This window comes from Pipistrellus kuhlii, unplaced genomic scaffold (assembly GCF_014108245.1).
Source record: "Pipistrellus kuhlii isolate mPipKuh1 unplaced genomic scaffold, mPipKuh1.p scaffold_m20_p_42, whole genome shotgun sequence".
Taxonomy (NCBI): Eukaryota; Metazoa; Chordata; class Mammalia; order Chiroptera; family Vespertilionidae; genus Pipistrellus; species Pipistrellus kuhlii.
The window spans coordinates 314,807-337,538 of record NW_023425543.1 but is presented as its reverse complement, the minus strand read 5'-3'; the positions used below and the strand labels follow the sequence as shown (position 1 = coordinate 337,538).

Here is a 22,732-nt window from a genome sequence, read left to right as displayed (position 1 = left end):
CCGTGTCTCCCCACCAGCCGGCCATGGGGCTTGTCGTTTGCTTTCCTTTACGTGAACTGAATGGGTGTGAGATGACACGCTGACTGAATTAAAGTTGAAGGATGTAGCGGTGAGTTCGTCGGATGTTGTGTTTCCTACAAGGGCTGTGTGCTGTTTAAACGATTCCTTTTCAGCTGAAACCGGTGTGGCTCAGTGGATAGAGCGTCAGCCTGCGTACTGAAGAGTCCTGGGTTCGATCCGGTCAAGGGCATGGACCTTGCTTGCGGGCACATCCCCAGTCGGGGGTGTGCAAAAGGCAGCTGATCGATGATTCTCGCTCATCGATGTTTCTAACTCTCTATTCCTCTCTCTTCCTCTCTGTAAAAAAAATCAATAAAATATATTTTAAAAAATAAACGATTTCTTTTCTTTTCACGTTTGTCTCCTGAACACTGGCATTTGGTTCTGTCCTAATGAACATATATGCATTGGTAGTCTATTATAGGGAATAAGCATTTACCTATCCTCTATCTTATTTTTCCAACTTATAGGATTTTTTTTTTAATCTTATGCTATTTTTAAAAATGAAATTCTGTCCATCCACTTTTCCCATGGCTTGACTAACCAAAGCTATTTTCATAAATTGCACTATTCTGTGTTCTCCTCATGTCCCTATCATAATGATTATTCTCATTACTTTACCATTGAATCTGCTCACTGTTTATTGTAGGTTTAAGGTCAGGGTCTAAAGTTAATTTTTTTCTTTATTTTGATTTCTAATGCCTTCATTAAATAATCATTCCCTCTCCACATGCTTTGAATTTATCATTCTCCAAATTCTTATATATTACCGTCTACTCCTCCACACTCTATCGTGTTTAAATCTGTTTCTGTTTTTTAACCAAGACCATAACTGTTTTCACTTTCTGATTGTCACTAAGCTGTATATTCAAAGTTTTTTCCATAACCATATATTTTGTTTTCATTTGATTTTGATCTTTCATCAAGAGAAAACATCTTTAAAATAGTATTTACCGTTCAGGCATAATTATTTTTGAGACCTAACCCTGGGATATATTTTTCCCCCAGATTTTTGTAAGTATCGATATTTTTAGAGGTTTAATTGAAATCAAATCAGATCTAAAACTTAACATGTGAGAAAATATATTCTTTTCCCCCCCCATTACTTGATTTGGTTGTTTTTCTTTACATCTCTTCTTAAAGTTTAGCCTTTATGAGTTTTCGCACAACCCGAATTAGTGTCATTCTGGAATATTATATATATTTTTTTCAAGTATTGTGAATGGGATTGCCTCAAACCAATTTCCAGTTGCGTGCTGGTTTTTACCAGAAAAAAAACTTCTGCGTTTCATGGATTTCGCCTTTACTGGACACTTTCAAAAGCTCTCTTCTTATTTCTAATATTTTTTCATTGGAATTCTTAGTTTCTTTTGGTGCAGCTTAAAATAACAATTTTTAATAATTTTTACAATGGTGATGTTTGGTGCCTTTTGGACGCATTGTTAGGATAATAAGAACCTCCAAAAATGGGCTTAAAAATTTAACCAAAAAAAAAAAAATTTTTTTTTGTTTTATTTGGTTTTCAACAGAATGCTTCAAAAGTTACTGATTAAAGACTGGTAGGTTTTATTGTGTTCAAAAATATTTTTCTATTTCTGTTTTAAAATATTTTTTAGGAGAAAAGACCATTAAACTTTATCAAATATTTTAGCCTTTTATTAAGGCCATATAAACTTTGTTCCTAAAATTATTTACATTGGGGGTTTTATTCATAACTTTATTTACATTAACCTGGACAGATTGCTATGATTAAGCCTATTATAAACCCGGCAGATAACTTTCGTGGTAAAAATACTTTAAAAAATAGTGTCATATTCTACTTACAGAAATTTTCACATTTATATGCAGCTTCATCTAGAGAGAGATTTCCTTCCGAGCTATCAGCTTCAAGAACAGAATCAGCCTGGCCAGTGTGGCTCAGTGGTTAAGCATCGAGCTAGGAACCAGGAGGGTCATGGTTCAATTCCTGTCAGGGCACATGCCTGGGTTGGGGGCTCCATCCCCAGTAGGGGGCGTGCAGGAGGCAACTAATCCATGATTCTCTCTCATCCTGGATGTTTCTCTCGCTCGCTCGCTCCCTCTCTGAAGTCAATAAAAATAAATAAATATTTTAAAAAGAACAGAATCCGTGTTTGCCTGCTAGAATAAACGGAAATAGTCCAAATAAATATTTTATGGGTTATAATTCAGGCGTTAGTTCAAATTTCCAGTTAACTCGTTTGTGACTCTGTAGCAGGAAAAGGCAGCCACGTGGTTAACTCTAGCTCCTTCCGTTAGCTCTTGGTCTATTCCCTTGCTCAGGCTCTCACGGATTCATTTAGAATTCTTTGGTAAAATCATTTATTTTACTTGGATATCCAAATGCATCACCATTGTAAATGGGCAACACAGTCCCTAATGATTTTTAGTCTCTTTTTCTTGATGTTTACATTTTCACTGGTTTCTAAAAAAAATTTTTTTTAATTGAATTTGCTAGTGGATTTCATTTTATTTTCAGTCTTTTGTAAGGAAGAGATCTCTGCTTAGTATTTCAGAAACTATTTCTTGTCCTAATTGTTTCGTTCTGCATGAATTTTATTTTCCTGAAGGATTTTGCTTGCTGCTGCTGCTGCTGCTGCTGCTTCTTCTTCTTCTTCTTCTTCTTCTTCTTCTTCTTCTTCTTTTTAGAAGTATAGTTCTAGTTGTCAGAATTTTGCTTTCTTCTTAATAAAGTCATTTAAAGCAGTAAGTTTTCTCTGGACACATTTTCCCCCCCTTTTTTAAGTTAAAAAAAAATATTTTGACTGCTTTTTGAGAGAGAGGAAAGAGAGGGAGTGAGAGAGAAACATCTATGGGAGAGTAAAACATGGATCGGCTGTCTCCTGCACACCCCTACTAGGGATCAAGCCCACAACCCAGGCATGTGCCCTGACAGGGAATCGAACCAGCAATCTTTCAGTGCATGGGGAAACACCCAACCACTGAGCCACACCAGTCAGCACTAAACCCATTTTTTCCCTCAAGTTCAGGGATTTGATGGGTACTACCTTTGACTCGCACATTTTAAAACAATTTGTTATTGTACTTCAAGTTTCTTCTCTGACCATGCATTTGTTTCATTGATATTTAGTTATTTTTGCATTTTTAAGTGAAATATTAACTTTTTGCAGTGATATTATACAATGTAGTGCCTATATAGTTTTTGGTATCTTTTTTCTTCATTGGAATGTCTTGTTAATGTTTTTCTGTAAACGTTTTCCATATTTCGTGTTTTCCCTCCAACTTTGCACCTTAAAATTGCTCATTTAACTTTATTCGTTGTCATTTTGTAAATTCTTATTCCCCTCTTCCTCCCCCCCCACATCATTGACTTGTTATGGTGGAATAGGATTTCTGCTGTAACTTTGCTTCTTACAATTTTATCTTAAAATTCGAATGTGTTTTAGTGCCTATAAATTTAACCATTTTCGTTTTTTACTAATTCTTTTGCCTTTTACTGTCACATAATAAACTAACTTTGATTGTTTCACCCTTTTGTATTGCATTCTGCTTTGATATATGTTTGCTTGTTATTTTCAACCAATTCTTTTCACTCTTTCTGCATCTTGCAGAATATTCCTGTATTTTTAAGTAAAATATACTTGTATGTTTTTCTTTTTAAAAAAAAAAACCTGAAAAAATTTTAATACAGGAAAACTTAATTCGTTGGCATGTACTTTCACAATGTTATATCTAAATAATTGCAATGTATTTTTATTTTTATTATTCTCTATTTTTTTATTCTTTGTTTCTTCACTTTGGAAAGTCTATGTAGGTTTCTTTTTAAAAAATATATATATATATATTTTATTGATTTTTTACAGAGAGGAAGGGAGAGAGATAGAGTTAGAAACATCGATGAGTGAAACATCAGCTGCCTCCTGCACACCCCCACTGGGGATGTACCCGAAACCAAGGTACATGCCCTTGACCGGAATCAAACCTGGGACCTTTCAGTCTGCAGGTCGACACTCTATCCACCGAGCCAACTTAGTCAAGGCCAGGCTTCCTTTTTTTTTTTTTTTTTAATCTATTATTTTTGTAAAACGATCCCTGCTCACGATTAAATATTTGAACAATGCAGTAAAGTACAAAGGGGGAGAAAAAAGTACTCAAAACCTAACCATCTGAGAAGTAACAACTGTTAGACATTTGTGAGTGTGTGTGTGTGTCTAAAATTTTTTTCTTTAAATATTTTTTTATTGATCTCAGAGAGGAAGGGAGAGAGAGAGAGAGAGACATCAATGAGGAGAAAGAATCATGGATCGGCTGCCTCCTGCACACCCTCTACTGGGGATCGAGATCACAACCCGAGCATGTGCCTTGACCGGGAATCGCACCGTGACCTCCTGGTTCATAGGTCAGTACTCAACCCCTGAGCCACGCCAGCTGGGCTATGCAACTCCTAATGCTTCTATCAGAGGACACCACTTGTGGTAAACCATCAGCATACAGCAAACTGAACACCCCTGCATGACCAGCACCCGACTGGTACCCCCATACCCACCACCAACCACGAGCCCTGCAAAGCCCCAGGATCCTAAACACAACCTGCGACATCCATGTCCCCCTCAGTGGGAACTACAGAAACAGGCCACCTTCCACTCTTGATTGACAGCTCCCTCTACATGGACTCATTCCACCACTTGATTGACATCTCCTTCTACATGGACTCATTGCACCATGTGATTGACAGCTCACTCTACATGGACTCATTCCATTACTTGATTGACAGCTCCCTCTACATAGACTCATTCCACCATGTGATTGACAGCTCCCTCTACATGGACTCATTCCACCATTTGATTGACAGCTCCTTCTACATGGACTCATTCCACCACTTGATTGACAGCTCACTCTACATGGACTCATTCCACCACTTGATTGACATCTCCCTCTACATGGACTCATTCCACCACTTGATTGACAGCTCCTTCTACATGGACTCATTCCACCATGTGATTGACATCATTCCACAAAGCTCCGCCCAGGGCCCATGGACCTGGCTTGGCGCTGGGACCTCCAGGGCCCCAGCTTCAGCGAGGTTGCCTTCATGGGTCCAGGCGCTGTAGGACCATGTTCCCCCATATAAACACAGAGCAACACCCTGTAAGCCTCTGTCCCAGCCCGCCAGGCATAGGGCGCCATGCACGTACCTGCGGTGAGAAGCGGGGCTCAGTGAGGTCACGGTTATGCGTCTGGACTGTGCGATGCTGGCGGGAGGTGCTCACGCAAGTAGCTGAGCCTCGGGCTGTGGCCCTGTTCCCAGCGGGAGAAGGTGCTCCCTCTGGCCCCTCACCTAAGTCACCGGCAGTGGGGTGGGGTCCAGCTTTGCAGGATTGACGTGTGGGGATCCAACCGGGTGGTTTCTGGAGAGGAGACACAAGGGAAGGAGGCCAGAGGCTGTATTACTTAATTTTCAATGTTTTTATTAAAATGCCCAAATCTGTGGGAAAGTAGAGAGACTAGAATATATCACCGTTTTAAAAACTAAGATTTTAAAATGAAGACTTTTTTTTTTTTTTTTTTTGCCCAGCCACCGTGGCTCAATGATTGAGTATTGACCTATGAACCAGGAGGTCACAGGTGGATTCCTGTTTGGGGCATATGTCTGGGTTTGCAGGCTCGATCCCCAGGAGGGGGCGTGCAGGAGGCAGCCGATCCATGATTCTCTCTCATCATTGATGTTTCTCTCTCTCTCTCTCTCTCTCTCTCTCTCTCTCTCTCTCTCTCTCTCTCTCTCTCTTTCTCTCTCTCTCCCTTCCTCTCCGAAATCAATAAAATATATTTAAAATATATATTTAAAAAAATAATAATACAATTTTTAAGAGTGAAATCTGCTGAACTTTGAAACTCAACTGTATCTTTGAAACTTCCTTTATATAAAAGTTTAAAACTCGAATGTAAAAGAAAACTTTGCTTTTAAGATGTGTGTGTGTGTGTGTGTGTGTGTGTGTGTGTGTGATGATTTGAAGGAAGCTTTTCTGAATCATGGCAATCCTCGGTTATAACCTAAAATGAGTATCAAACGTCATGAGATAGAGAGGCTGTCTTTGGCCCTGGCTGGGCGGCTCAGTGGTTTGGAGTGTTGTCTTATACACCACAGAGGTTTCCAGTTCCACCTCCCCTAGGGGTGTACAGGAGTCGACCGATCGATGTTTCTCTCTCTACCTCCCTCTCCCCCGCCCCCTTCAAATCAATAAAATACCCTTGACTGAGGATTAAACAGAAAAACACAGATTGCCTCTGTGTCCGATGAAAATTCGCTGTTCACATGAGGACTTCCAATAAACATTGTTTGGACCGCCTTTGCACCTATTTTGCAAATCCTCCTCATTTTGGATGTCTTTCCTACCGGTAAATAGGATTTCCATATCCCACTCTTTAGTCGTCCTGTGCAATTTGTCCAGCTAGCATTCAACAGAATTTTAAATGATTAGGTTTAATAACTACCCTACAAAATAAAATAAAACACACACACACACAAACTGCAGCCTTTTAAATAAATGAAACACCTCTTTTGTAAGTGCGGTCGACTTTTTCAGCTCCCTTGCAGATGGAAGGAATTAACGATTAAGTAATTTCTTGTGTTAACAGGGATAACACCCTATGTTTTTATTAAAAATAATTTAAGATCATCAATAGTCATTTAAATAACATAACCCCGCCTCGGGTTGTTCTATTTCCATTAACTTGAAATAACACAATTATCCATTTTTGGCAAATTGCAAGCATACTCTTTGCCTGTAAGGACTACCTCAAAAAGAAAGCCAGGGGAATAAATAATTCTGATTTGACATTCCCCTTAATATTTCTGGAAAGAATTTTTCTTTTAAAACTCAGATTATTTCCTATAAAACATTTATAGAAACCTTTGGTAACTTCCTTTATTATGCATATGAGATGAATTTTTAAAAATTTTCTTTAAGCTTTCAAAGTTGAGTCGGAACATTTTCATATCCTAGTTGCATATCCTAGTAGAAGGGAGGGAGAAAAGGAGGTAGGGAGAGAGACAGAGAGAGAGAAACATTGATGTGAGAGAGACACGTCGATTGGTTGTTTCCCACAGGTGTCCCAACCAGGGCTGGGGATTGAACCTACCACCAAGATACATGCCCTTGACCAAGATCGACCCTAGGACTCTTCAGTCCTAAGGCTGATGCTCTATCCACTGAGCCAAACCACCTAGGTCCTCACCCTCTGTTTTTTGTTTTGTGTGTGTGTATTTTTTAATAAACTGAAAATACATATTTTTAAATTTCAATCATACTTTAAACTCGGTGTTATTAACAAAGTTTCAGTGTCCTTCATTATTTAGAAGTGTGTGTGTGTGGGGGGGGGGGAAGCTTGTCCATTCTTAGATATAAAAACATATACCCTATCTAGGTGGCCCCTGGGGAAGACTTTATAAAGATTTGCATCTTTATATGTATATTAAAAAAAAAATAACACACACACACAATGAGTCTGTTCTCTTTCGATCACAAAACCCTTTTCTCCGTGTGTTTGTTTTCCAGTCCCGTCCCTACCGGCTTCTGTGGCAACTTCAAGACGAAGACATCAAAGCGGCGAAACCACAGGACACAGATAACCTGGAGGAAACAGAAGGCAGAGATGTTCGGGGCTGATTACAGCCAGATAGGCCATGCCCTGGCCCCAAGCTCCCAGGCAACTCGGGGATAACCGATAAAAAAAAAAAGTTCTGGTCCAGGACATGGAGTTACAGGGTTGTTGGTTTTTCTGTTTGCTTTTTGAGGGGGGGGGGGGCAGTTTTGTTGCCTTTTTTTTAAAGAAGAGAGTTCTTTAAAAAACGTGGCTCAGTTGGTTGAGCGTGGTCCCATGCACCAAAAGGTTGCCGGTTCGATACCTGGTCAGGGCACATACTTGGGTTTTTAGCTCCATCCCTAATTTTTTTTTTTGGGGGGGTGGGGGTGGGGGCTGAGAGAGACAGTGCAGGAGACAGTTGATTTATGTTTCTTTTATATATATTTCCTATTGATTTCAGAAAGGAAGAGAGAGAGAGAGAGAGAGAGAGAGAGAGAGAGAGAGAGAGAGAGAACATCAATGATGAGACAGAATCATGGGTCAGCCGCCTCCTGCATGCCTCCCACGCCGATCCCACCCCCGCCACTGAGGATGGAGCCCCCCAACTCAGGCACGCGTCCTGACCAGGAACTGAACCCTGACTTCCTGGTTCATAGGTTGACACTCAACCACGGAGCCACGCTGGCCAGGCCAATTTATGTTTCCATCTCACATGGATGTTTCTCTCTCCTTAACCTCCCTCTATCTGTCCCTCCCCCATTTAATTAAAAAATCTTAAAAAAAATAAATAAATAAAAGAGAGCTTACAAATTAAACTACTTCTGTAAAAAGTTTCTCTAGAACTAAACTCATGCAGGAATTGATCTCCCAGGTCCATGTAAAAGTGACTCCTGTTTAAACAGCTTTGGCTAGAGGGAGGCTGAGCAAAGATGCAACATTTGAACAACCATTTCCATATTTTCCTGCTGGAAATATTTCTTTTCTTAGCCATTGAACTTACACAAGTAGAAGGTGTTGCTCATTGTATCTGCTGGGGTGTCGTGTTGCTATTAGCAATGTGCCTGAGCTCCTTATAGAATAAAGATGCTAACTCTTGCACGGCCGGTGTGGCTCTGAACCAGGAGGTCACGGTTCAATTCCCTGTCAGGGCACAGGCCCGGGGTGTGGGCTCCATCCCCAGTAGGGGGCGTGCAGGAGGCAGCCGATCCATGACTCTCTCTCTTCACGGATGTTCCTCTCTGACATCAATGAAAATATATTTTAGAACGAAATGATATTAACCCTTGCTTTTCTGCTTGGTCACGTGCTACAGATGTTTCCCTCCATTGATTTATTTGTTTGAAAACATGGCCACGTAGAAAATCTCAAAGCAGCCTCCCGCCTGCCCTCCCCCCCCCCCCCCCCAGTTGCAAATCATTCTCTGCTTCCCAGCTGGTGGAGGCTCAGGAGACGCGAGTGACTTTTCTGTCAGCCTCAGCAAAACGTAATCAGGAAGATCACTTTGCTGCCAGCTCTACTGCGCGCGCGCACACACACACACACACACACACACACACGTACACACACGAGTCACACGCCACTCAACAACCAACATCAACGCTCCACAGCCTTGGGTTTCCTGGAGAGACACCGTACGAGAAGTGGTTCTGAAGACCGAATTGGGGAGGAGGGTGGAGGAGAGAAGGTGACTCAGTCTTTCCTTCTGTAAAATGGGTGAGGTCGTATTCTATAGTCTTAGAAGAAACATCGATGGGAGAGAAACATGGGTCGGCTGCCTCCTGCACACCCCCTCCTGGGGATGTGCCCACGACCAAGGTCTTTGCCATTTCAGAAGAATGGAGCTGAAGTCAGGAGGGAAATACAGGAAGGAGTGAGGGTCTGGGCTCCCGGTCACATGCTCACAGAAATGCGGTCACAAATGCTTCGGGGGGGTGGGTGGGTAGAGGGGGGTCAATGCCAGGAGTATGGAAACGCGGCTTCGCCAACGTAACCTGTTATCCCGTTAATGCTGTGCTGTTAGCCGCACATGGGGAAAGATATGACTGATGGTGTTCTGCCTTGTAAATTACTTGCTTGCTTTTTTTTTTTTTTTTTTTTTTTTAATCCTCATCCGAGGCTATTTTCCCATGGATGTTTAGAGAGAGTGCAAGAGAGAGGGAAAGACAGGGAGAAAGATGGGTGTGAGAGGCACCCCTCGATGGGTTGCCTCCTGCACATGCCCCCCTCTGCCCTCCCCACACACACACACACACACACACACACACACACTGGAATCGAACCCAGGACCCTTCAGCCCACAGGCTGATGATCCACCTACTGAGCCAAACCGGCTAGGACTACATTACTTTGGAAGAACAGAGAGTGAAAGAATGAGACAGTGAGAGTGAGAGTGGGAGAGAGAGAGAGAGAGAGAAAAAGCGCGCGCTCTAGGCTTCTGCTCATTAAAGCCTTTACGAATCTGTAACACATAATCTTCATATCTGTGACAAACAGGGACGCTGAGACTTATAATTTGAATCGCATGGAGAACCACAACAATAAGCGATTCAGATTTTTTTTTTTTCTCTCTCTCTCAACGGCTAAAAATACCTCCTCCAGCCAAGATTCCCGAACACGTTTCCACGTTACCTCTCCGGGCCCGTCGGCTATTTTAACTCTTTTCAAACACCTAAATTTAGACAGGTTTTTACATAGGACTTGATTGGTCTCCGGGACACAGAGACTTGGTTGCCATGGCAGCGCCGCGATACAATTATTTATCGCCATGACAATCTGCTGTCGGCTTTTTAAAAATACATGCCGTCTATTTTTATTAGTCTTGTCGGTGGTGCTGGGAAGGGATGCGGCCACGTCAGATCACTGAGAGCAGGACCAGGGAACGGGGATTCCTAGGACCCTGGCTGATGCCCACCCCCTCAGCAGCAGCAGCAGCAGCAGCCCTGCCCAGCCTGCCGGCTGCAGCGAGCACCCCGACATGGGATAAGGGGATCCTCTGACGTCTTCCCTGTGGCCCCACCTTGCCACGGTGGGTCACCATCCGCCGGAACTAGAAAGCCTTGTGGGCACCGGAACCGACGACTCTTGTCCCTTTTCGGGAGGAGAGCTGTGTGTGTGCTTCGTACGGCCCCGAGAGCTGGCCTGGGCTGTTTGCAGGTAGATGCGGGGGGGCTGTGAAGGGGCGGGGAGGGGTGTAACCCAACCCTTACCATGCCAAAATGGTCTCAGTCCCGCCTGGCTCTTAGCCTGCTTCCCTTTTCCCTCTCCCATCTCCTATCCTCCCCAGCCTGCCCGTCTTGTAGAAAAATAATCCTATCTAATAAAAGGCTAATGTGCAAATGACCAAATGGTCGCTATAATGCACACTGACCACCAGCGGGCAGACACTCAACTTGTCTCTTCCACCCTTCCCTGTCGTCTCTGCCACAGGCCCACACCCTGGGGCCACGTCTCCCTCCCCACCTACATCCGACCAGTTCTGCCTCTCCAGTATCTCTTCCATCCGCTCCCTTCTCCTGGTCCCTGAAGTCACCGGCTGTCCTCCTCGTTGCTTTTCCTGAAAGGCTATGATCACCTCCGAAGGCTGTCCCTGCCCTCACCTCTCCTCTCCTCTGGGTCAAGGAGGAAACGCCTTCCATTGCTCCCCGTGGTCCTCGGGCTAAAATTCAGCTCCTCCACAGGGCTCGGCGTTCGAGACCTCCCCTAACCCAGCCTCTGCGTGTTTCTCCAGCCTTATCTTCTGGCAAACCAAACTCTAGGGCAAATTGACCTACTTATCTTTATCTATTCCTTGAAACGAGATAAGCTTCCCTTCCCCTCCTTCGCTGCCACTCACTCCAACCACCATCACCACTCTGACCTAGACAGCGGGTCGCCTCCCCAACCTTCCCCTTCTTCCTTAGTAACAACCCCAACTCTTGCCATGGAGTTAAGGCCCTCATTTCCTCGGCTCCCTTGCAGCTATGTGGAACAAAGTGATCGATTTAAAATATATATATATATCTTTTTATTGATTTCAGAGAGGAAGGGAGACGGGAAGAGAAAGATAGAAACATCCATGATGAGAGAGAATTATGGATTGGGCTGCCTCCTGCATGCCCCCTACTGGGGATGGAGCCTGCCACCCAGACATGGACCATGACTGGCAATAGAACCGTGACCACTGAGCCACTATAGCCAGGCCAATGTGATAGATCTTCATTTGTATATTTTACTTATTTACTTTTAACTTTATTTATTTGCTAATCCTCACCCAAGGACATTTTTCCATTGGTTTTTAGAGAGAGTAGAAGAGAGGAGGAAGAGACACAGAGAGAGAAACATCGATGTGAGAGAGACACATTAATTGGTTGCCCTCTGCACACCCTGACCAGTGCAGAGTATCGAGCCTGCAACCAACGTACGTGCCCTTGACTGGATTCGAACCCGGGACCCTTCAGTCTGCAGGCCGACACTCTATCCACTGAGCCAAACTGGTTAGGGCCCCATTGTGTGTGTGTTTTTTTTAATTTTATTTTATTGATTTTTCACAGAGAGGAAGAGAGAGGGACAGAGAGCCAGAAACATCGATGAGAGAGAATCATCAGCCAGCTGCCTCCTGCACACCCCCTACTGGGGATGTGCCCACAGCCAAGGTACATGCCCTTAACCGGAATCGAACCGGGGACCCTTGAGTCCGCAGGCCGATGCTCTATCCATTGAGCAAAACCGGTTTCAGCCCATTGTGGTTTTTGTTTGTTTGTTTATTTGTTTGTTTTAGAGAAAGAGAGTGGAAGGGAGAGGGGGGAGAGAGAGAGAGAAACATCAATGTGCGAGAGACACATAGATTGGTTGCTTCCCGCACACACTCAGACCATGGGGGCCGGGGGAGGGTGGGATTGAACCTACCATCCAAGTATGGAGGTCGAGCATGGCAGTGCCCCAAAACGGAAGGGCCGCAGGCTGCTGCCGCCTACCACAGAGTTTCCGTATCACTGCCGGGCTCGGGATATGCGTGTGAGAAACCAACTTCTATCCGGCGCTAGCCACTCATGGTGCATCTCTGCTATGTGTAGACAGACCAGACGCTAATGGGTATAGAGAGTGCCTTCAAGCTCTGTGGGAACTGGCTGCCCTGAGTTGCCGCCTCCTCTGGGAAGCCCTCCTGGCTTCCCACAGGCAGATCAGAGGCCCCCTTCTCGGGCCTCCCTAGCCCTTGGCACGGCTTCCCCTCCTGGCACGGGGACAGGTCAGATCTGTCCACATTTTTGCCACCACCACCACCACATTCCCCAAAGGAGCCCGAGGCCTGGCACTAAGAGGGTCTCCGTTACGTTTGCTGGATGAGAAAACGTGTTTCACACCCAAGTGATTCACCCCAGAGAGACGGTCGTGCTGTAACCTCGAAAGGGAGCCAAGTGAGCAATCATTGTAGTAGTGTTAGGGCAACTCTGCCAGGCCCGGTTTGAGTGTCGACCCAGGAACCAGGAGGTCAAGGGTCAATTCCCGGTCAGGACACACGCCCGGGTTGAGGGCTCGATCCCCAGGAGGGGTGTGTGCATGAGGCAGCCGATCCGTGATTCTCTCTCATCATGGATGTTTCTCTCTCTACCTCTCCTTACCTCTCTGAAGTCAATAAAAATATATATTTTTCTAAAAAAAAAAAAAAATCTTTCTATCAAAGGACCCAAGGACACGTTAAAAGAGTTACTGACTTAATGCCCAGCAAATGTGGCTCAGTGGTTGAACGTTGACCTATGAACCAGGAGGTCACGGAGGTCACAGTTCAATTCCCCCATCAGGGCAGATGCCCGGGTTGTGGGCTCCAGCCCCAGTAGGGGCTGTGCAGGAGGCAGCCAATCCATGATTCTCTCTCCTCACTGATGTTTCTCCCCTCCGCCACACACACACACCTGACCTGCTTTCTCTCTCTGAAATCAATAAAAATAAATTAAAAAAAAAAAAAAGAGTTACTGACTCAAGAGGAAAATATCAAGATGAAAGGAGTGACTGCTGTGGCCATAACTTGAGAAAACCCTGAATAAATATTCATACGGGCACGCCGACTAGAATAGATTCCTATCTGGTTACAGATGCCACCTCTCTGCGGACGCGTTAGGCACACAAATCTCGGTGCGCCTGGCTGGATTTTAAAACTAGGTTGTTGTGGTTTCGTAACCTAATCAACTAGGAGAAGCAAAGTGGAAATTCAAGGCCAAGTGTGCCTCAGATAGGGAGAGGGATTCAAAAAGCAGAGCAATGACGAAATAAAGCTGAGGGCTGAATCCAAGTTGGGTTGGTGATGGGGGTGGGGGAGTGAGGTGGGAAGTAAGGAAGAAACGATATGGAAAAGACACAAACTCTCAGGATTAAAATCACCAGCTCCAAACTTGTTCTGTCTATTGCTACAATTTACTTTTTTAAAATTATTTTTATTGGCTTCAGAGAGGAAGGGAGAGGGGAGAGAGAGAAAGCATCAAGGATGAGATCCCCATACTGGTGATCAAGCCTTGCAACCCAGGCATACGTCCTGACTGGGAATCAAACCCGTGACCTCCTGGCTCATAGATCAACACTCAACCACTGAGCAACAACAACAGCCGAAACCGGGTTGGCCCAGTGGATAGAGCGTTGGTCTGTGGACTGAAGGGTCCCAGGTTCAATTCCAGTCAAGGGCATGTATAATACATTGGCTGTGAGCACATCCCCATTGGGGGGGTGGTGCAGGAGGCGGCTGGTCGATGTTTCTCTCTCATCGATGTTTCTAGCTCTCTACCCCTCTCCCTTCCTCTCTGTGAAAAATCAATAAAATATATATATTTTTAAAAACAAAACAACTAAAACAAATGAAAGGAAGACCGGAGTTCTGGGGGAGTGGCTTTATTGACCTGGAGCGCCCGGTTAGGACACTCCTGCCTTGAGAGAAAAGGGGTTCGTTTGGGGACGACCCCCAAAAACGACCACGTGGCTTGGCTCAAAGAAGTGAGTCCTGAGGAGAGAGAACCCCAGGCCCCATGTCGGTGTCCTCGCCCCGGGCGAGCTGTAAATGCATTCTGGCCGGGGTTAAGAGGCTCTCCTGGAACACGCAATCATCTGCCTTTAAAAATGTGTAAATGGCTTTGAAGAAGATTGTGGCGCTGATTGCAGGCTGAGCTAATTAATTACTCGCATCCCCATTTAGGGAACTCGATTTCTTGATAAAGACCAAGGTGTCAGTCTCTCCTAATGACCGGGGAGGGGAAGGGGGAAACCGGTGTGGCTGGGACTGCTTTTTTTTTTATTTTTATTTCTTTTTTAATGTATTTTATTGCTTTTTAGAAAGGGAGAGGGAGAGAGAGAAACATCCGTGATGCGAGAGAATCATTGATGGGTTGCCTCCTGCACGCCCCCCCACTGGGGATCGAGCCCGAAATCCAGGCATGTGCCCTTGTCCAGAATCAAACACTGGGACCCTTCAGTCCGCAGGCTGACGATCTATCCATGGAGCCAAACCAGCTAGGGCTGGGACTGCTTTTAAAATATATATATTTGTGTTGATTTCAGACAGGAAGGAGAGGCAGAGAGAGAGAGAGAAACATCCATGATGAGAGAGAATCACTGACAGGCTGCCTCCTGCACGCCCCCTACTGGGGATCCAGCCAGCAACCCGGGCCTGTGTCCTGACCGAGAATCGAACCCTGACCTCCTGGTTCCTAGGTCGATGCTCAGCCACTGAGCCACGCCGGCCGGGCTCACTCGACATTTTCGTTTCCTGAAATCCACGTGGATTCCGGTTTCTACCTGCAGGTGCTCAGTGGTAGCTCTTCTGATCGATGGCGGACGTAGGGGGTGGGAGGAGTCCGCGTGGGGCAGCCACGCAACCAACTGCCTCTCGCCTTTCCCAGGCAGGGGGGGGGGGGGGGGTGCAGCGGCCAGCGTCTGTTTGGGGCGTGGGAACCCCACCGCATAGAGTAAACCAAAACATTTCATTAAGATTCATCTCTCCTCTCACGTCTCGCTGAAAACAGAACAATATTTCAACCTTGGCAAAGCCACTGAATGATTCATTGGAAAATTAAAAAACAAACAAACAAACAAAAAAAAAAATACAGGAACACAAAACGGGGTGCAACACAGCCCGATACCCCTGCCCTTCCCTCCTTCCTTGCCATTCCTTCTGCATGAGGTCCCCCTTCCCGACGGTGGCCGGGGTCCGAGGAGCCTGCTCCCTCTGGTCCCCTAGTGGGAGCAATGCCTGGACAGGAAGCACGGCTCCCGGGCACCAGAGGACCTGGGGCGGGGGGGTGCGGGGAGAGGGGTCCCACACCAGAATCTGTGGGACTCGGGGGGGGGGGGGAGGACAGAGAGAGGTACAGGCATTATCCCAGGGTGAAAGCCTTCCTTCCTCGCTCCCTTTTTAACAAATACATGTTCTTATGGATGTCAGAGAGGAAGGGACAGGGAGGGAGAGAGAAACATCCATGATGAGAGAGATCACGAATCGGCTGCCTCCTGCGCGCCCCCTACTGGGGATGGAGCCTGCAACGGGGCCTGTGCCTTTAACTGGGAGTGGGACCCGGGACCTTTCAGTCTGCAGGCTGGCCAGGGCTAAAAAAAAATCATTTTAAAAAGATCCCCATGGAGGCCTAACGGGTGTGGCTCAGTGGATAGAGCGTCGGTTGGCAGAGCACCAAGGGTCCCAGGTTCGATTCCGGTCAAGGGCATGGACCTTGGTTGCAGGCACATCCCCAGGAGGGGGTGTGCAGGAGGCAGCTGATGGATGTTTCTCTCTCATCGGTGCTTCTACCTCTCTCTCTCCCTCTCCCTTCCTCTCTGTGAAAAAAATCAATAAAAAATATATGTTTTTTTTTAAAAAAGATCCCTGTGGAGCACACTGATCAGCCCTGGAACGTTTATAGAAGGAACCGACCACCCCGAGCTGGTGCTGTGGTTTCTGCCACGCCCGTGATCTTCCTGGTTTGCGGGGATGCTCTGCCCAACACAGGAGAACAGGCTGACACACCCTGGGTCCCGGCAGGTGCCTCTGCCCTTCTCTTGTTCCCCGGTCTGTCTGGCTCGGATCTCCGAGGCTTTCCAGCAATTGCGGTTTTGCCAGCTCTGACCCTGGGCGCCTCCGACATGCCACTGCCTCTACGGGCGCCCGGCGGTGCCTGCAGCGCACGCAGGTGACCTCGGGGGAACCAGCCCTTCTGCCACGCAGGGCTGGGCACCTTGGCGTGCAGGAGCCCACAGCGGCCCCGTGGGCGGCTCTGTCAGCATTGCGGGTGAGGCCTGTCGTGGAGGATCTGTCCCACCCAGCTCCTTCTTCTTTGAAAATACACGGAGTGGCCAGATGATTACAAATCTCTGAACGCATGATAACCTGGCCACTCAGGGTATAACAATCTTAGAGGCCCAGTGCATGAATTCGTGCATGGGTGGGGTCTGGCCAGCCTGGCCGGGGTGGGAGGGACGGGGGGAGGGGGAGGGGCGGGGACATGTGTGGTTGGCTGGCCTGCCTGCTGATCGAACTCCTGGTTGAGAAGACAATTTGCCCTTTTGCCTTTTATTCTACAGGATAGACAACAGTCCTTGGGCCAGAATCTTAGGCCCCTGTGTATTTTTGCAAAGCTTTATTAAGACACAGCTGGCGGTGGCTCATCGGTTGAGTGTTGTCCTGTGAACCAGGAGGTCACGGTTCCATTCCTGGTCAGGGCACATCCCCCAGTGCGGAGTGTGCCCGGTAAGGGGGCGTGCAGGAGGCAGCGGAGGCCATGATTCTCCCTCATCACTGATGTTTCTCCTTCTCTCCCTCTCCCTTCCTCTCTGAAATCAATCGATGTAAAGTTTTACTCGGAAGCACAGCGACGTGCATTCGGTTAGGGGGAGCATCTGTGGCGGCTGCTTGCGTGCTAACCCCCAGCCGAGGGGAGCGGCTAACCACGGAGATCGCGCACAACCTACAGTAGGGGTGTCGAACTCAATCAGAGAAGGGGCCAAAATCTAAAAGCCAGCCTAAATTGCGGGCCGAATGGTTTACTGAACAGTCATAAACTGTCATTGTGATGGAAACGCAGCGGAGTGCAGTGATGACAGCGCGGTGCGGGCCACATTGCAAGGCCTGGCGGGACGGATTTGGCCCGCGGGCCTTGTGTTTGACACATGTGACCTACAGTGTTTGCACGTGGCCCCTGAGCTGGTGCAAACAGGCCTTTCGGAGAAAGTGAGGCGGAGAGAGGAAAAGTTGCAGAAGCCCAGCCAGATCCTGGCAAGGAAGAAATGAACACAGAGACGCTGCAGTGGAGATGGGAGAGAGAGAGAGAGGGGGGGGGGGGAGAGAGGGTTCCGTGGGCGGCGGCTCCATTCCTTCGTCAGCAGAGGGCCGAGGCTTGGGTGCGAAGTTGCCATGGGCCCACTGGTTTTTATAGAGGCTTCGCTCACGCTATCAGCTCCTGGCATCTCTGACTCACCCCTCAGCCGCGAGAAACTCGCAACCACGGGGGAGCCACAGGTCCCGGCCCCCACCCCGTCTCTTTGGAAGCTCCCACACGGGAGGGGAGGATCCACCTTCCTCCTGCCGGAGGGTGGGCGCCCTCCGCTACGCGGGTCCTGGCTCCCCACGGAGAGAAGAGGAATACGCGGTGTCCTCCCCGGGCCACAGGGCCCTATTGCCTAACAGGGTTCGAGATGGGCGGCTGGCGTCTGCCTGTGTGATGATCCTGGCTTTGGATCCCATGGCCCAGGGCTGTGTAGAGCAGGTTCTGGTATAGACTTTACTGGGGCTGGGGACCTTTTATATATATGTATTTTTAAAAAATATATTTTATTGATTTTTTACAGAGAGGAAGAGAGAGGGACAGATAGTTAGAAACATCGATGAGAGAGAAACGTCCATCAGCTGCCTCCTGCACACCCCCTACTGGGGATGTGCCTGCAACCAAGGTACAAGCCCTTGACCGGAATCGAACCTGGGACCCTTCAGTCCGAAGACCGGCGCTCCATCCACTGAGCCACACCCGTTTCGGCTCTTTTTATTATTATTTTTTTTAATATATTTTTATTGATTTCAGAGAGGAAGGGAGAAGGAGAGAGAGACACATATATCCATGAGGAGAGAGAATCACGGATCAGCTGCCTCCTGCACGCCCCCCTATTGGGGGATGGAGCCCACAACCCGGGCATGTGCCCTTGACCAGGAATCGAACCCTGATCTCCTGATTCCTAGGTTAACGCTCAACCGCTGAGCCACGCCAGCCGGGCCTGGTTTTTGCTATCATCCAGATCCCCGTGCGGTATGACTCCCCCCAGGCAGCCCCGGCACACCCCGAGGAGGCCCGGCATTTCGCTGCTGTCCAAGGCGGACCCTGCAGAGGAGGCGAACACCCCGCCCCACGCCTGAGCCCCGCCAGCATCTCGCACCCGTGTCGAGTTGACGCCTCGCGTTCCGGGTTGAAAAGCAGCGACAGAACAGATGGCGGCTGACACCTTTCTCAGGAATCCTGGAGCCCCACCAGTCTACCCACTGAGGGATGAGAAAAAGAGAAAAAATAAGTTGGGGAGGGGGTATAGAAATGTGGTGGAGAGAGAGAGAGAGAGAGAGAGAGAGAGAGAGAGAGAGAGAGAGAGAGAGATATGCCTGGAGTGGGCGGGGCCAAGAGAAGACTGTGCTGGAGAAGCCAGCACCACCCCCTGCCAGGAGTTGGGGAGCAGGGCAGGGCTCTCGCTCTCTCTGAGGTGGCTCCAAACAGCACCCCAACCAAGCCTGTGCACTGGGGACACTCCTGTCCCCCAAAGGTTCCGAAGATGAGCTAGCCCAGTGGTCGGCAAACTCATTAGTCAGCAGAGCCAAATATCAACAGCCAAATATCAAGAGCCGAACACCAACTTCTGCGCATGGGCCACGAAGTTTCAATGGCACTGTACGTGTGTGCCCGCACAGGGTGTTTTGTGGAAGAGCCACACTCAAGGGGCCAGAGAGCCCCATGTGGCTCTCGAGCCACAGTTTGCCGACCACTGAGCTAGAGGAAAGCATTCCTTCCCACGCCCCTCCCTCCTTTGGTTAATCCTCACTGGACGATATTTTCCCATTGATTTTTTAGAGAGAGTAGGAGGGAGGGTGAGAGACAGAGAGGAACATCAATGTGAGAGAGACACATCGATGGGCTGCCTCCCGCATATGCCATGACAAAGGCTGGGGATCCAACCCGCAGCCCAGGTACACGCTCTTGACCGGAATCGAACCCAGGACTCGAAAAAGGGTCCTGGGAAATGGACCCATCAAAGTCACACCCTCCAACCTAAGCCTTGCCTACCTTATTCAAAAGGCTCTGGTTTTGCCCTAATCAATGTGGCTCAGTGGATAGAGCGTCAGTCTGCAGACTCAAGGGTCCCAGGTTCAATTCAAGTCAAGGGCATGTACCTTGGTTGCGGGCACATCCCGGGTGGGGGGTGTGCAGGAGGTAGCTGATCCGTGTTTCTCTCTCATCGATGTTTCTAACTATCCCTCTCCCTTCCACTCTGTAAAAAAATCAATAATATATATATATTTTTTAAAAGGCTCTGGGGTTTTTTTTGTTTGTTTGTTTTTGTTTTTTTAATTCTCCTGCTCCTCTGCCGCCCCCTGCATCTCCCCCTCCGGCCGCCCCCACCTCCCTTCCAGTGCGTACACAAAAAGGAGAGTAGACCCCCCCCACACCCTCACCCCCAGAGCAGACAGAGGTGCCAGCCGGACCTGCAGACTTGTTTACCACTCAGGGTCTCCCCCGCCAGACAGCTGCTCAGCGCCGCCACCTGGCGGCAGGAGCCGGCGCTGCACCGCGGGCCGGCCCACCCCTGCTGGGCGGATGACCCAATGCCGCAGGCATCTGGGTTCACCTTCCCCCCTTCTCTCCAGCACCAAATAAGGGGGCTCTTTCCCCGGCGCGCCCAGCCTGTGGCGGGGAGGCCAAGGGGCGTGGAAAGGAAGATCCGGGAACGAGGCTGACAGTCCGCAAGACAACCGACCACATTGTTCCTCCCCAGGCCGCCTGCTGGCCTCCACCCAGCCTCCACCATCTTCCTCTGGGCGGGCACGGCCCCAGCCCAGGAGGGGGGCGCTCCCTGCAGCAGCCATGGTGGACCCTGGGCTCCTCAGAGCCCCGTGGGCAGTGCCACGGAGCCCTTCACCCCTGGAGAAGTGGAAGCGCAAAGCCTCACCCGCCCCTGCCCTTGCTCCATGCAGGCCCGAGGGCTTTTGAGGGTGCGGCTGCAGAACCCCCAGTTCAGGCTGCCAGGTCTCAGGACCTTGGCATCGCCCCCAAGGGAGGGCGTCCCTGGTGGCTGACAGGATCTGGTAACCACAGAAACCGAGATGTGACCTATATTTTTCGAGGCTGGCCTCAACGCCGGGTTTCTTTCCTTCTAGAAATCAACAGGAGAGCGTCCGGGCCTGGCCCTGGCCCTGGCCCTGGCAGGGTGTGAATGTGCCAGCCAGCCGCAGGGCGGGGCGCGTCAGAAGGCCTGGCTGGTTGGTTTGTGGCCGGTGAAGAAGATAGGCGAAGACGGGGAGGGGTCTGGGTTCAGCACCCCGTCCCAGCCCCCTCTCACCGCCTCCTGCCAAGCACAGACCCTCCTGGCACCCCAGGGGGACGAGCCATGGGGCGGTAGCTCTCAGGATCTCCAAGAGGCTCGTCGTGGGCTATTTGCGTGTACATCTAAGCTGCGTACTTAGAACGTGGCCGCCGCCCTGCTCATGGCTTCAGCTGAGCATTGACCATGTGCTAGGCCCGTGGTCGGCAAACTTCCTCAAGGACCTACCCTGTCCGAAGTCCCCAGGGAAGGGAGGATGGGTCGCCGCGTCTGCACGAAGCGCCCCCCGCCGCTGCTCTGCGTCCACCTGAAACAAAGGAACGTGTTCCACGTTAGTGACAGGCATGCTACAAAGCGCCATCTGTTAAAGGGGCGGCGAGTGTCCTCTCATATTAATGAGGATGGCAGGGGGGTAAGGGGAGGGGGACGTGTCCCGAAAGGTGTGCCGTGTTTCCAGATCGTCAGACTCTCCGCATCACCCCATTTCCCAGGGGAGGCCCCCCTGGGACCCCCCGCACCCTTTCACCCGATGAAAACCCAATTTGGCCGGAACCGGTGTGGCTCAGTGGATAGAGCCTCGGCCTGCGGACTGAGGAGGCCCGGGTTCGATTCCGGCCAAGAGCATGTACCTTGGTTGCGGGCACATCCCCAGTAGGGGGTGTGCAGGGGGCAGCTTCTCTATCATCGATGTTTCTAGCTCTCTATCTCTCCCTTCCTCTCTGTAAAAAAAAAAATCAATAAAAATATATTTTTAAAAAAAACCAATTCGGTGCCTGGCTGGCATGACTCAGTGGTTGAGCGATGACCTAGGAACCCGGAGGTGACAGTTCGATTCCCAGTCAGGGCACAGGCCCGGGTTGCGGGCTCGATTCCCAGTGTGGGGCGTGCAGGGGGCAGCCAGTCCGTGATTCTCATCATGGACGTTTTTATTTCTCTCTCTCTCTCCCTCACCTTTCCTCTCTGAAATCAATAAACATAAACCATGTGAAGCATGTTATATAGTAAATAATAAACCAGGAAGTAGTCATTTATCATCACGATCCAGTATTATTTGCTGCTATACATAAATGTACATGTGTTGTACTTTTATGCGACTGGCAGCGCAGTAGGTGTGTTTACACCAGCATCACCACAAACAAGTGAACAATGACATCACACAATGACATCACACAATGACATCACAACAATGACATCATAGTGGCTACGACACCATAGTGGTCACAATTTCATAGTGGCTGTGATATCATAGAGGGCTACGAAATCACAGTGGCTGTGACATCACAGTGGCTGTGACATCATGGTGGCTATGACTCATAGTGGCTATGGTATCACAGTGGCTGGGACAGCATAATGGCTGAGACAGCATAGTGGCTGGGACAGCATTGTGGCTGCAACATCATTGTGGCTGTGACAGCATAGAGGTTCTGATGTCATAGTGGCTGTGACATCATGGGGGTATGATGTCACCAGGAAACAGTTTTTCATTCTGTTATATTACGGGACCACCATCGTATATGGGACACGAAAATGTCGTTATATGGTGCATCACTCCTGTGTGTGTGTGTGTGTGTGTGTGTGTGTGTGTTGG

At 48.5% G+C, this 22,732-nt stretch overlaps 1 long non-coding RNA gene across 1 annotated transcript; it reads right to left on the bottom strand.

Annotated features, from left to right (window-relative positions):
* Positions 1 to 1,958: 1,958 nt before the first annotated feature.
* On the bottom strand, positions 1,959 to 22,062 carry LOC123651271. Its single transcript, XR_006739865.1, has 2 exons — positions 21,951 to 22,062; positions 1,959 to 1,996 (listed from the first exon to the last, which is right to left on the bottom strand). It is a non-coding gene; the product is annotated as an uncharacterized LOC123651271 (long non-coding RNA).
* Positions 22,063 to 22,732: the final 670 nt, after the last annotated feature.